At 37.4% G+C, this 10242-nt stretch overlaps 1 pseudogene; it reads left to right on the forward strand.

Annotated features, from left to right (window-relative positions):
* Positions 1–9238, forward strand: part of LOC115411710 (structural maintenance of chromosomes flexible hinge domain-containing protein 1-like) — a 33782-nt pseudogene extending 24544 nt beyond the window's left edge.
* The last annotated feature ends 1004 nt before the right edge of the window (positions 9239–10242 follow it).

Below are 10242 nucleotides of genomic sequence, written 5' to 3' on the forward strand. Positions count from 1 at the left end.
ACTGTTAACGTTGGAGTTTATCAATACTGTAGTCTTTAGTTATTTGGCCCCGGGGCCCGTTTAGTACCAGGTGTCCCTTATCAGTATTTGCAAATGGGTCTTATTACTATTTGATCATTTCACTATATCAAGTTCAGGATTTGATCTTGTGCTGTTTGTCTGTTGTTTTAGATTCCAAGAACCAGCAGAGGATGTCTGAGCTGTCCAAGAAGAAGGATGAGCTCAAACATATTATTAATGTTCATCAAGATTTTTTCAACTCACGTAATGAATATAAGGATTTACTGACCAGTAAGACTTTACTCTCTTTCTTTTAATACAACACTGTTTGCTGATTTTGTGTCTGGGTCTTCAATATTTTCTATTCTTCTAAGAGTATAAATGACTTTTTCAAGAAAATTGTCTCAATTCTCAAAGGCTCCTAATACTGGAATCAATGATCGTCTCATCAGAATTACCAAAAGTCTAAGCTTTTAGAAGCTTTAGAAGAAGTTAAGTATTTCATGTTTTAATTCTCTGTTCGATGGAGTAGTTTTACCTAAAAAATATGAGGGTCCAATGTGTTTTTGTGTGTGTTTTATGTATTGCTTTCAAATGTGTTTTTAATTGAGTTATTCTTCTGTATCAGCTAAATACAACAGTGCATGTACTACAGAGGCCACCCAGAGAGAAGAGCTGAACAGATGAACCTGAACATACCACAAACTGTATCTGTGAGAGGCTTTTTACATCAGCAGTTTATAATTACATTTAGTTCACAAATTCAAAATTACATGTGCTTAACATTACGTGATTTTCTGTAGACCCAAGCCATTGACGGACTGATAACGGAGAAGAGAAACGAAGCTGAGAGGATAAGTCGTTTACCCAGAAGACAATGCTCCATCCGTGATCCGTTCCAAGGGCAGCAGACGTTTTAGGGAAGGTAATGTCATAGGAAAGAAAACCCTCTGCTGGCAAAAACCCAGGAAATTAGGAGAAATTTATTTTTGTTAATGTGTTTATTGGTTTTTTTTTTTTGTTGGTTTGTTTTTCCAACACACATAAAACAGAAAAAAACAAGCTGGGTAGTAGTCAAAAAGGTACCATATAAATGAGAGGCAAGGTTTTTATTGTTAACAAAAACTAACGAAATGACGAAAACTAGAATTGAAAAAACATTTTCGTTAACTGAAATAAATAAAAACTATAATTAAAAGAAAAAAACAATAACTAACAAACTGTATTGTGTGTTTACAAAACTAGCTAAAATATAAAAATTATGGATAAACTTCCCTTCATTTTCATCTTTGTCAATGTCGGACTGATATGAAAGTGATTTTTTCGCTCAAGCAATTTTAGCTAGCGGCACCATATGATATTTAACGGTCCGTCACTTGTGGTTTCCAGTCGTCTTCTGGTCCCCACTCTACCTGGAAACATGGAGACTAAAGTTGGGAGAAAGCAGCAGAGTCCTGTCTGGGATTTAATTGAATACGACAGAGAAGAAGAGAAAAGATATGAAAAAAACTAAACTAAAACTAAGCATTTAGAAAAAAATGAAAACTAATAAAAAACTAGCAAACCTGCTCTAAAAACTAATTAAAACTAACTGAATTAGAGAAAAAAAAGTCAAAACTAAATAAAACTAAACTATAATGAAAAATCCAAAACTATTATAACCTTGATGAGAGGTACAATACACATTATGTAGTGTACAATACAATGAGAGTTTGGTGAAAACAAAAAAAAAAAATATTGATGGTTATTTTTTTAATTTATTTATTTTGCTCATCACCAAATACATGGTGTGGAGCACAAACATGTCATAACAGAGAAATAATACACATTCAATAACAGCAAATTAATAGAAAAGAGGTAAAACCCTTTTCAAAAAGGCATCTAATTTATGGATTGTTTTTGGTTGTTCAGACTGAAGAAGCATTAAAAGTTTAAACATTGATGGATGCTTTGAGGATTTTGGCAAAAACTTTAGCCAAAATTCAACAACCTGTACATTAGTACATTCAAATAAAACATGGAATTCATCGCCTACACAAACATTACAGCACAAAGGACAGAATCTCAGCCTTTTTTCCAAACCTTTGTATCGTCCACTGACAAATGCACTTGTTATATAGATATGTTCACATTAATAAAGTCAAGGAATGGTTTCCATATTCTTTCAAAGGCATTGGTCTTGTAGTGCATGAGATGGGTCAGAAAGTCCAGGGGTGTGTATTCCATTAATATCCTATGCCATTTCCACAACTGAGGGGGCTTTACCCGAAATCTACTGCTTTAGAATCTATTTCCAAGCACAGACTGCCATAACGTTATAGAGTTTTTGCTAATATGCATCAGTTATAGAAGGTCCAGAAGCAGAGAAACCGTCTCAAGTTCAAGCTCTATTTCCAGAAGTTTTTGTATTTAAAATAACACATCATTCTAATATTTTTTTTATTTTAACACAAGACCCGGAGTAATTGTGATGCAGATGTACAGTATCTCATCACAGTGTTAAGGTTTATAGAGAATCTTTTTCGAACATTAGAAAACCACAATGTTGACATAGGACGCTTTCATTAGTAAAACTGGACGAAGCTGTCGCAGGTTTCATCGTTTGACCTTTGGTGTGCAGGTTGGACATCTGGCCTTGGTGGTGGAGGATGATGCTGCCTGGGTCATCTCCTGGCACATCAGCCGTTCCATGGATTGTGTCATTACGAGACAACGGCGGCAGCACAAATGATCTACAGGAACACGGGGGGCAGGCAGCAGGTCATGGCTCTAGACAGTGTTTACGTTTCAGGAGGCAGAAGGTGGGTTTGGGTGGTCATCTGACTTTAATCGAGTGGTTCCCAACCTTTTTGGCTCGTGACCCCATATTAACATCACAAATTTGTGGCAACCCCAGACATTCAAAACTGAGACATTTTTTGGCTAAAATTAATTTGTTTTTGACCATGTAATAGTTTGCTGTACTATGTGTAAATAAACGTTAATTTTAGATGACATTTAGTCTGTATAATGTATATTATTATGGACGGAGGCAGAAAAGCCAGGTGTAGATTACTGCACAAAGTGAGAATTTGATTTTCCTTGGTCAGGATATGTACAGTCAGTCCAGCTTGGATTTACAAGGCTGACAATTAATACTGAACAAACAAGAACTCAAACTATGAATTATGAAAGAGCTGCAGCATCTGAAACTGACCACAATGAACATTTGACAGATAAACAGAACCACAGTGCTTCAGTTTCAGCTTTACAGTTTGTCATGTCTTTATGTGTTGATTGTCTTTCTCAACTCACCATATATTTTTTTAAGTTTTTTTTATCAATTATTAGAAATTTCAGGCGATCCCATTCGAATTCCAGGGGACCCACATGAGGTCCCGACCAAGGTTGAAAAACACTACTTTAACCCTTTATAGGGCACTTATTGAAATACAAAAATTCAACCCAAGTTGAAACCTTAGTTACTGGACATCGTTGTCTACCTCCTCATCAGTTGGCGTGACAACAGTCTCCCTCCTTTTGCCATAAAACAGTGTTTTTTAACCGTGGGGTCGCCTGAAATTTCTAGTAATTGATAAAAAACAAAACAAAAATTGCAAATACGGTTTTGTCAAAGCGCTGGAACAGCAGTCATTCATAGATCTCATAGTAGCTCTGTCTCACACTGACTTCTTTTAGAAAAAAGGGTTTATCAGTAAAGAAGAAAAAAAAAAAAAAAAAAACCTCTTGCCTTGAGACAACAGCTGCAACAAAGGCCTTCTCTATAAAAAGACCATCTATTGTATTATTGTCCTGAGGTTTCTTCCATGTTTTCCTCCTCATTAAATGTCTTGCTTATCCAAGTTGAAGGACTACAGATAAAGGATGTTTCTGTGCAGACTCTAAAGCTACTTCTATCAAATTAATGAGAAGACATCAGGCATCAATCAATCAGTCATTATTTTGCAGCTCCACATCATAATAAACGTTACCTCATGACACTTACATTTAAACTGGTCAAACCAGACTGTTAATAAGCTGTTAATAAAAGACTGTAAATTAAAATGAACTTTAAAGTTAGTTAATGATCCATTAATGTCCTGTAAATATCTTTTGTAGAACTAAGTAATGCCTGGATTTGCATCTGTTTGAGTAGAGTTTCCAGTTGCTTCAGTCTCTGTGCTACATTGTGAATTACTTGCAGACCACTACCACACATAAGGAACGGCCGGGCTCTGTTTGATCCCCCTGGGAACCCAGTGTTTGCAAGATCGCCTCATTTTCCCCAACCACCAGGAGAGCTGTGACATCGGTGAGACATTTCAGATGGTTTCCCATGGTCGCTGTAAACATTTGCCTGGTCATTGTTTTTGATTTTTTTGCAGATTTGTATGAGTCTTTTTTTTAAGTGTGCTGGTTTTTCTGGTTTCCAGAGATTTCCCAGGTCTCATTGTTCGCTGTTGTTGGGGTATTTCCTCTATACCCCCCCCCCCCCCCACACACACACATACATAAACTCTCCGTTATAAAGGATTCCACCTGGGATCCAACATCACAGTAGTGGTGATTTACTTGATTTACTGATGAGTGTCTTCAGAATCAGAATACTGATTCATCCAAGGGGAATTATTGGGTGTTACAGTCGCTCCTTCAGGATAATAAAAGTGGCAGGAAACAGGTTCTTTCGCAGGTCTTGAAAGCGTTAAAAAGTCTTGAATTTTGTGTGAAAGTCTTCATAAAGTATAGAGCGTTTGATTGATATGATTTCGCTAACCAGTTGGTACTGGAATGAATCTGGTCCTTGTTTGTGATATCCATGCACTTCGTGATTTTCATATATTTTGAAAATGTTTCTGTCTGTACAAATACTGCAATGATGCATTCATACATTTATTAAAGAACTTTTCTACTATCACAACAGGTATAATCCTCAACTGAAAAGTAGGCACTAAGTATAAAAGCACATAAAGTCAAAGTCTTAGGGAAAAAAGCAGTTTTGAAAAGAATTCGGAACCCTGGATTAAGTCTGGAGTTTTTATGGATAAAGAGCTAGTACCCTGAGGAAAGAAATGATCAGCACAGCAGAAAAAGAAAAAAGAAAAAGTTTAGGCTGTCAGAATAACATGCTAACGCAGATTAATCCATCATCATGATTCTTATTAAAATTTTAATGCAATTAACCCATCTGCAGCTCAGAATGACTCTGACATCCTGCCAACACATCTGGGTCAGTTGTCCAAGCAGAGTTAGCCAGCACGCGCGCAAATGGTCAGTTGATCCGGTAGTGACAGGCAGCAGACCACCCCAAAGACAGAAGATACTAAACCAGCACGTTGGTCCTCTGGATGGCTGAGGACTGAAAAAAACAAGACAGAACAGTGGTTTCAAGTTGTTGTGTTGAAACGTTGAAGGTGTTTAATGAACATGTAAAGTGCAAGATATTTGTCCCCCTGATGAAGACCAGCAGTCTGAAATGTGTTGGGCTCAGTGAGGCCTATTGAGCATATATACTTAACAGGACATCATTTTAAAATTAGAGTGCCTTGGTTTTTGTATTTTTGTACGTTAAATCCATATTGTGGTCCTTTCTTTCGTAAGCCTGTTTGCTCATGCAAAGGAAACGTGATTAATAGTTTAAAAAATGATATGTATATCCAGAGACTTGGAGACGATTTCAACAACACATATCAGGATATATACCACTATAATGCATGTTCTGTGTCCGATCGATCGATGTTAGCACAGGAGGGCGTTTGTACGGATTTCCTCAGCCTTCACAGAACTCACCAAATGAATAAACGTACCTGACTATCTACTAGGCACATTTTATGTCCGTATTCAATGTTGTGAGGTATCCGGGCGATTTTAGCCTCTCTTCCTACTTTGAATTCTTCATCCCTGCCGCCATACTCCATTTTCGGAAGTGGTTACGTTGCCATTCATGAAATTTCTGCTGCTAGCATGATGCTACAGTGTGAAGGCTGCAGTTCACTACCGCTGTTGAATTTCATCATGCTTGACAGGCCAAACAAATACATGCTCTTCCCCATGCGCCTCACAGTTCCAATTATGACCTGCACAATGCTGATTAAATGGTAGTTTACAAAGGGATAGTGGTGGCAGACAAGTTCTATTTATCACGCTATCGTACAATGGCACCACGGGTACAATGCTGCTAGTGTGTGTGTGTGTACATATATATATATATATATATATATATATCTACCTACATAAATAAATAACGGCTAAAATTTGCTTAGAGGTCTTATTTATGTCTTTGTGCATAAGAAATCAACATAAGTGAATCCCCAAATGAACTTTGTGTTGGTAAATGCAAGTTATGCAAATTTACAGGATTTCAGTTCTGTTCAACATGTTGATGGTCATATGAACTATGTTTTCAGCTCAAAATGTCCAATTTCATCACAATTAATGCTATATTTTCATGTCACAAATGGCCAAGTTATATTTTAACTAAATTTACCTGAAAAACAAATATTCTATTCTTTAAATTCTCCAGTTTTTCTTACAAGATTCTATCCTACATATCACATGTTTTATTTTTACACGTTCAATATGGAGTATGGTGCTGATCCATCCTGCTTATGTTACGCCAATACATACATGAAGAATGTCACACGTCACTTTTAAATCAACAGTTTTCTAATAATAAGCATTTCAACAATTCTATATTGTTATTCTCTTTAGTATGATGATAAACTATACAATAAATAATTCTGATACTAGTTTTTGCACAGGGATCATTTGTGGAAACGGTGACATGACTGCTGAGCATCAGTATGATGGGATCTGTAACAACCATGTCACATCCGTCCACTGCCACATTTTGTGTTTTTGTGTCAGCTGTTATTGTTTTAGATCCACAATACTAACATTTATGAATAAGAGGATAATTAGCAATAGTAAGTATATGAGTTTATTCCTAATAAAGTACTGGTACTGACCAGATCATCATGGGTAATGTCACGTCCGTCCACCAGCAAAAGTTTCACATACACGTGCTATTCAAAATCCAATATTTCTGAAAATAGAGCTTCCACTGTCAAATAATATCAGTAGTCTGTGCACAAATGGATTAGCATTATTTCAACACAGTTCTATGCATTTCTTACAACTTTTTTTTGACAAAAATGGCCACTCATTTGACCCCCTAAGTAAATTTTAAATAAAGACACAATATGAGAACAAACATTACCAGTCAGACCTTATTCTCTTTAATTCTACAGTATTGTACATGAATGTGTGTCTTTTAAATCATGAGCAGTTTAATTGTGACTGTTTAGATTTGTTTCAGGGGGTCTGACAGTTTCCTGCTTGTGTTTCCTCTGCAGTGTTTAGAAATCTCCTTGGAGACACTATTTTGATGGATGACCTGGACTCTGCAAACCACTACAGACGGACAGTGAGTGAAGCCTTTGTCATACAGGGGTTGGACAAAATAATGGAAACGCCTTAAAAAATCAACAAAATATAATTTAATATGGTGTAGGTCTGCCTTATGCGGCAATTAAAGCCTCAATTCTCCGAGGTATTGATTCATACAACTTGTGAATTGTTTCCAAAGGAATTTTAAGCCATTCTTCAGTTAGAATACCCTCCAACTCTTTTAGAGACGATGGCGGTGGAAATCGACGTCTTACTTGAATCTCTAAAACTGACCATAAATGCTCAATAATGTTGAGGTCTGGGGACTGTGCCGGCCATACGAGATGCTCAACTTCATTAGAATGTTCCTCATGCCATTCTTTAACAATTCTACCTGTATGGATTGGGGCATTATCATCTTGAGGTGAAGGTGTTTCCATTATTTTGTCCAACCCCTGTATGTTAACTCGTCTGCTGCCGCTTGTGCTGATGAATGTGCTGTCGCCTTTAGCTGGTGCAGAACCACACGTCGTGTCCCACCATCCTAACCAGGCAGGGGGACCGGATAGGTGCCAACGCCATTTGGGGGGGTTCGCAGAATAGAGCCCCCTCACCTCAGGGGTTAAACATGTTCGCAGCCCCCATACCCCAGCAGTACTTCAGCCTTCAAGAACAGATAGGTGAGGTCTCAAACACAGATATGTTAGGTTTGTTTGTGCTCACAGTGTTATAATTTCTCTTTTCTTTCTATAATTTAGGACTGCTCATGCGCTACAGGTCAGCACTGCAGAACCGAGAAAGCACAAAACTCAAATGCGAACAGGTTTTAGCAGAAGAGGACACTCTAATTGTGAAGAAACGAGAAATGGAGGAGAAAATGGCTGAGCTGAAGGAAGTGGAGGAACAACTTGGTATGACGACAGAGTAAAGGAGGCTCCCAGATAGCAAATATTTTGGCAGTATTATGGCATACATTTGGCATTTTTGGCTTTCTTTAGGCATTATGAAAACCTTTAGGCTTAACTGTGGTATGATTAAGGTTATCCATAATAGATATGGAGGCACCAGCAGTATATGGCTGAGTTCTGGCATATGTGTGGTTAACCAAAAGACTGGGCAAAGAGCGGGATCGAGTACAGGGATGGTATAGGATGTTTATGGTAAGCCAGAAGATTGACTAAAGAGCGGCAACATCTTATTCCATAATGGACGTTTTTTGGTTGTGTTTTGGCATATTTCTGTTAAGCCAAAACACTGCGCAAAGAGCAGTTATTTCTTCCCAGAAGAAAACCCCTTCATTTTAAAAGCAGAATCAACTCAAATTTGGGGTGAATTCTGGACTCCTTTTGGCCTCTCTTTGGGTCAGTTTTGGCTACTTTTTGGCTGGACTCTGGGGATTTGGGGCTTTTCTGGGACAATTATGGCTATATTTTGGAAGTCCGCAATTAGTTTTGGGTGAATTTTGGCTTCCTTCTGGTTTGATTTTGGCTTGCCTATTTTGGGCCCACACATCTGCCCAGAACTTTGCCAAAATGGCATGCCAGATTTATGCCATAATGATTTTGCTATCTGGGCTGTTTGTGTTTTATTCTTCTGGTTTAATCCACGTCTAACTCTTCGGTGTCATTCTCCCTCTAGCCTCAACCTCAGTCAGAGCTTTAAGAGGGTTTCCATGGACGCTGCTGGACCATCAGGCCTTTCCAAACGACCGAGGAGCACATCAAAATGACAGATGGATTCGATTTGATTTAGTCATTTATTCCGAACATGCAAAGAAATTTAACATATATGCACTAGCAAACCATACATAATACTGTAATACAAATGTTATGATGAAAAACAACAAGCTGACCTTGTGAATGTTTTTATTTTAAGGGTTGTATTTCATTTTTGCATTACGTTTTATTTGTATTGATGTTTTTTTTTATTCGCTGTTTTTACATAATTCAAAATATGTTTAGATGTGTACTATTACACCTCAGAATTATTTTCTATAAAAGTGTGTCTTGTTGTACAGCTGTTTGTGTGTGTGTGTTTTCCTTAACAAACATCAATGGGAGGAAATGGAATGTTTTGGTTCCAGACAGACACTGACAGGCCAGTTTTACACACGGGATAATTACGTGCCTTTTTAACCCATAAAGACCCAAACAGCCACTCACGGCCAAAACCATTAACTGGTCTAAACTGTTTAATAACAATTGATCCACTAATTCTATCAATACATGCAAAAAATTGTTATCAAATGCAGGTTTTCATCTTTTCATGGTCATCAGATATGACCCATTTGGATGTTCAGAGGCTCCGTAGTGATCGTGGAAACACCGTCATCTTCTACAGCATTGATTCACCAGTAAAACCCATGGAGCTGGATCAGTGACAATGGATGGAGACACTTGTTTTATGTTCCGTTATCGATCTTTGTTGAAAAAGTCACTTTTTACTCCTTTTTCTCTATTTTGATATATAACATTTAATCTGCTCTGAGTTTTCATGAAATCTGAATAAAACATAGGAAATTAAATACAGGAAAATACATGATTTACAGTGAAAAATGTAAAGTACAGAGCATAATTTTATAATAAATGGTGATAAATCACTTAAGAAAGATTAAATGGAGAAAAAAAAAATTTTTGGAACTGCCACAAAAGTAGCGCTGGGTCTTCATGGGTTAAAGAAAGACAATCGTTATCCAAATTATGTAGACATATGAGGTTGTGTTTTTGGAAACTCACATAGAGAAGGGTCTGTAGTGATCGTGTGTGTGCGTGTGTGTGTGCGTGTGTGTGTGTGTGTAGAGCTGAGCTCTGCCGCTATAACTGCAATGGCCTTTTATTATTATTATTCACCAGTTAAAGGAGGCCACACGTGTTGAAC

Source organism: Sphaeramia orbicularis, chromosome 20, assembly GCF_902148855.1.
Source record: "Sphaeramia orbicularis chromosome 20, fSphaOr1.1, whole genome shotgun sequence".
In the NCBI taxonomy this organism is placed as follows: Eukaryota; Metazoa; Chordata; class Actinopteri; order Kurtiformes; family Apogonidae; genus Sphaeramia; species Sphaeramia orbicularis.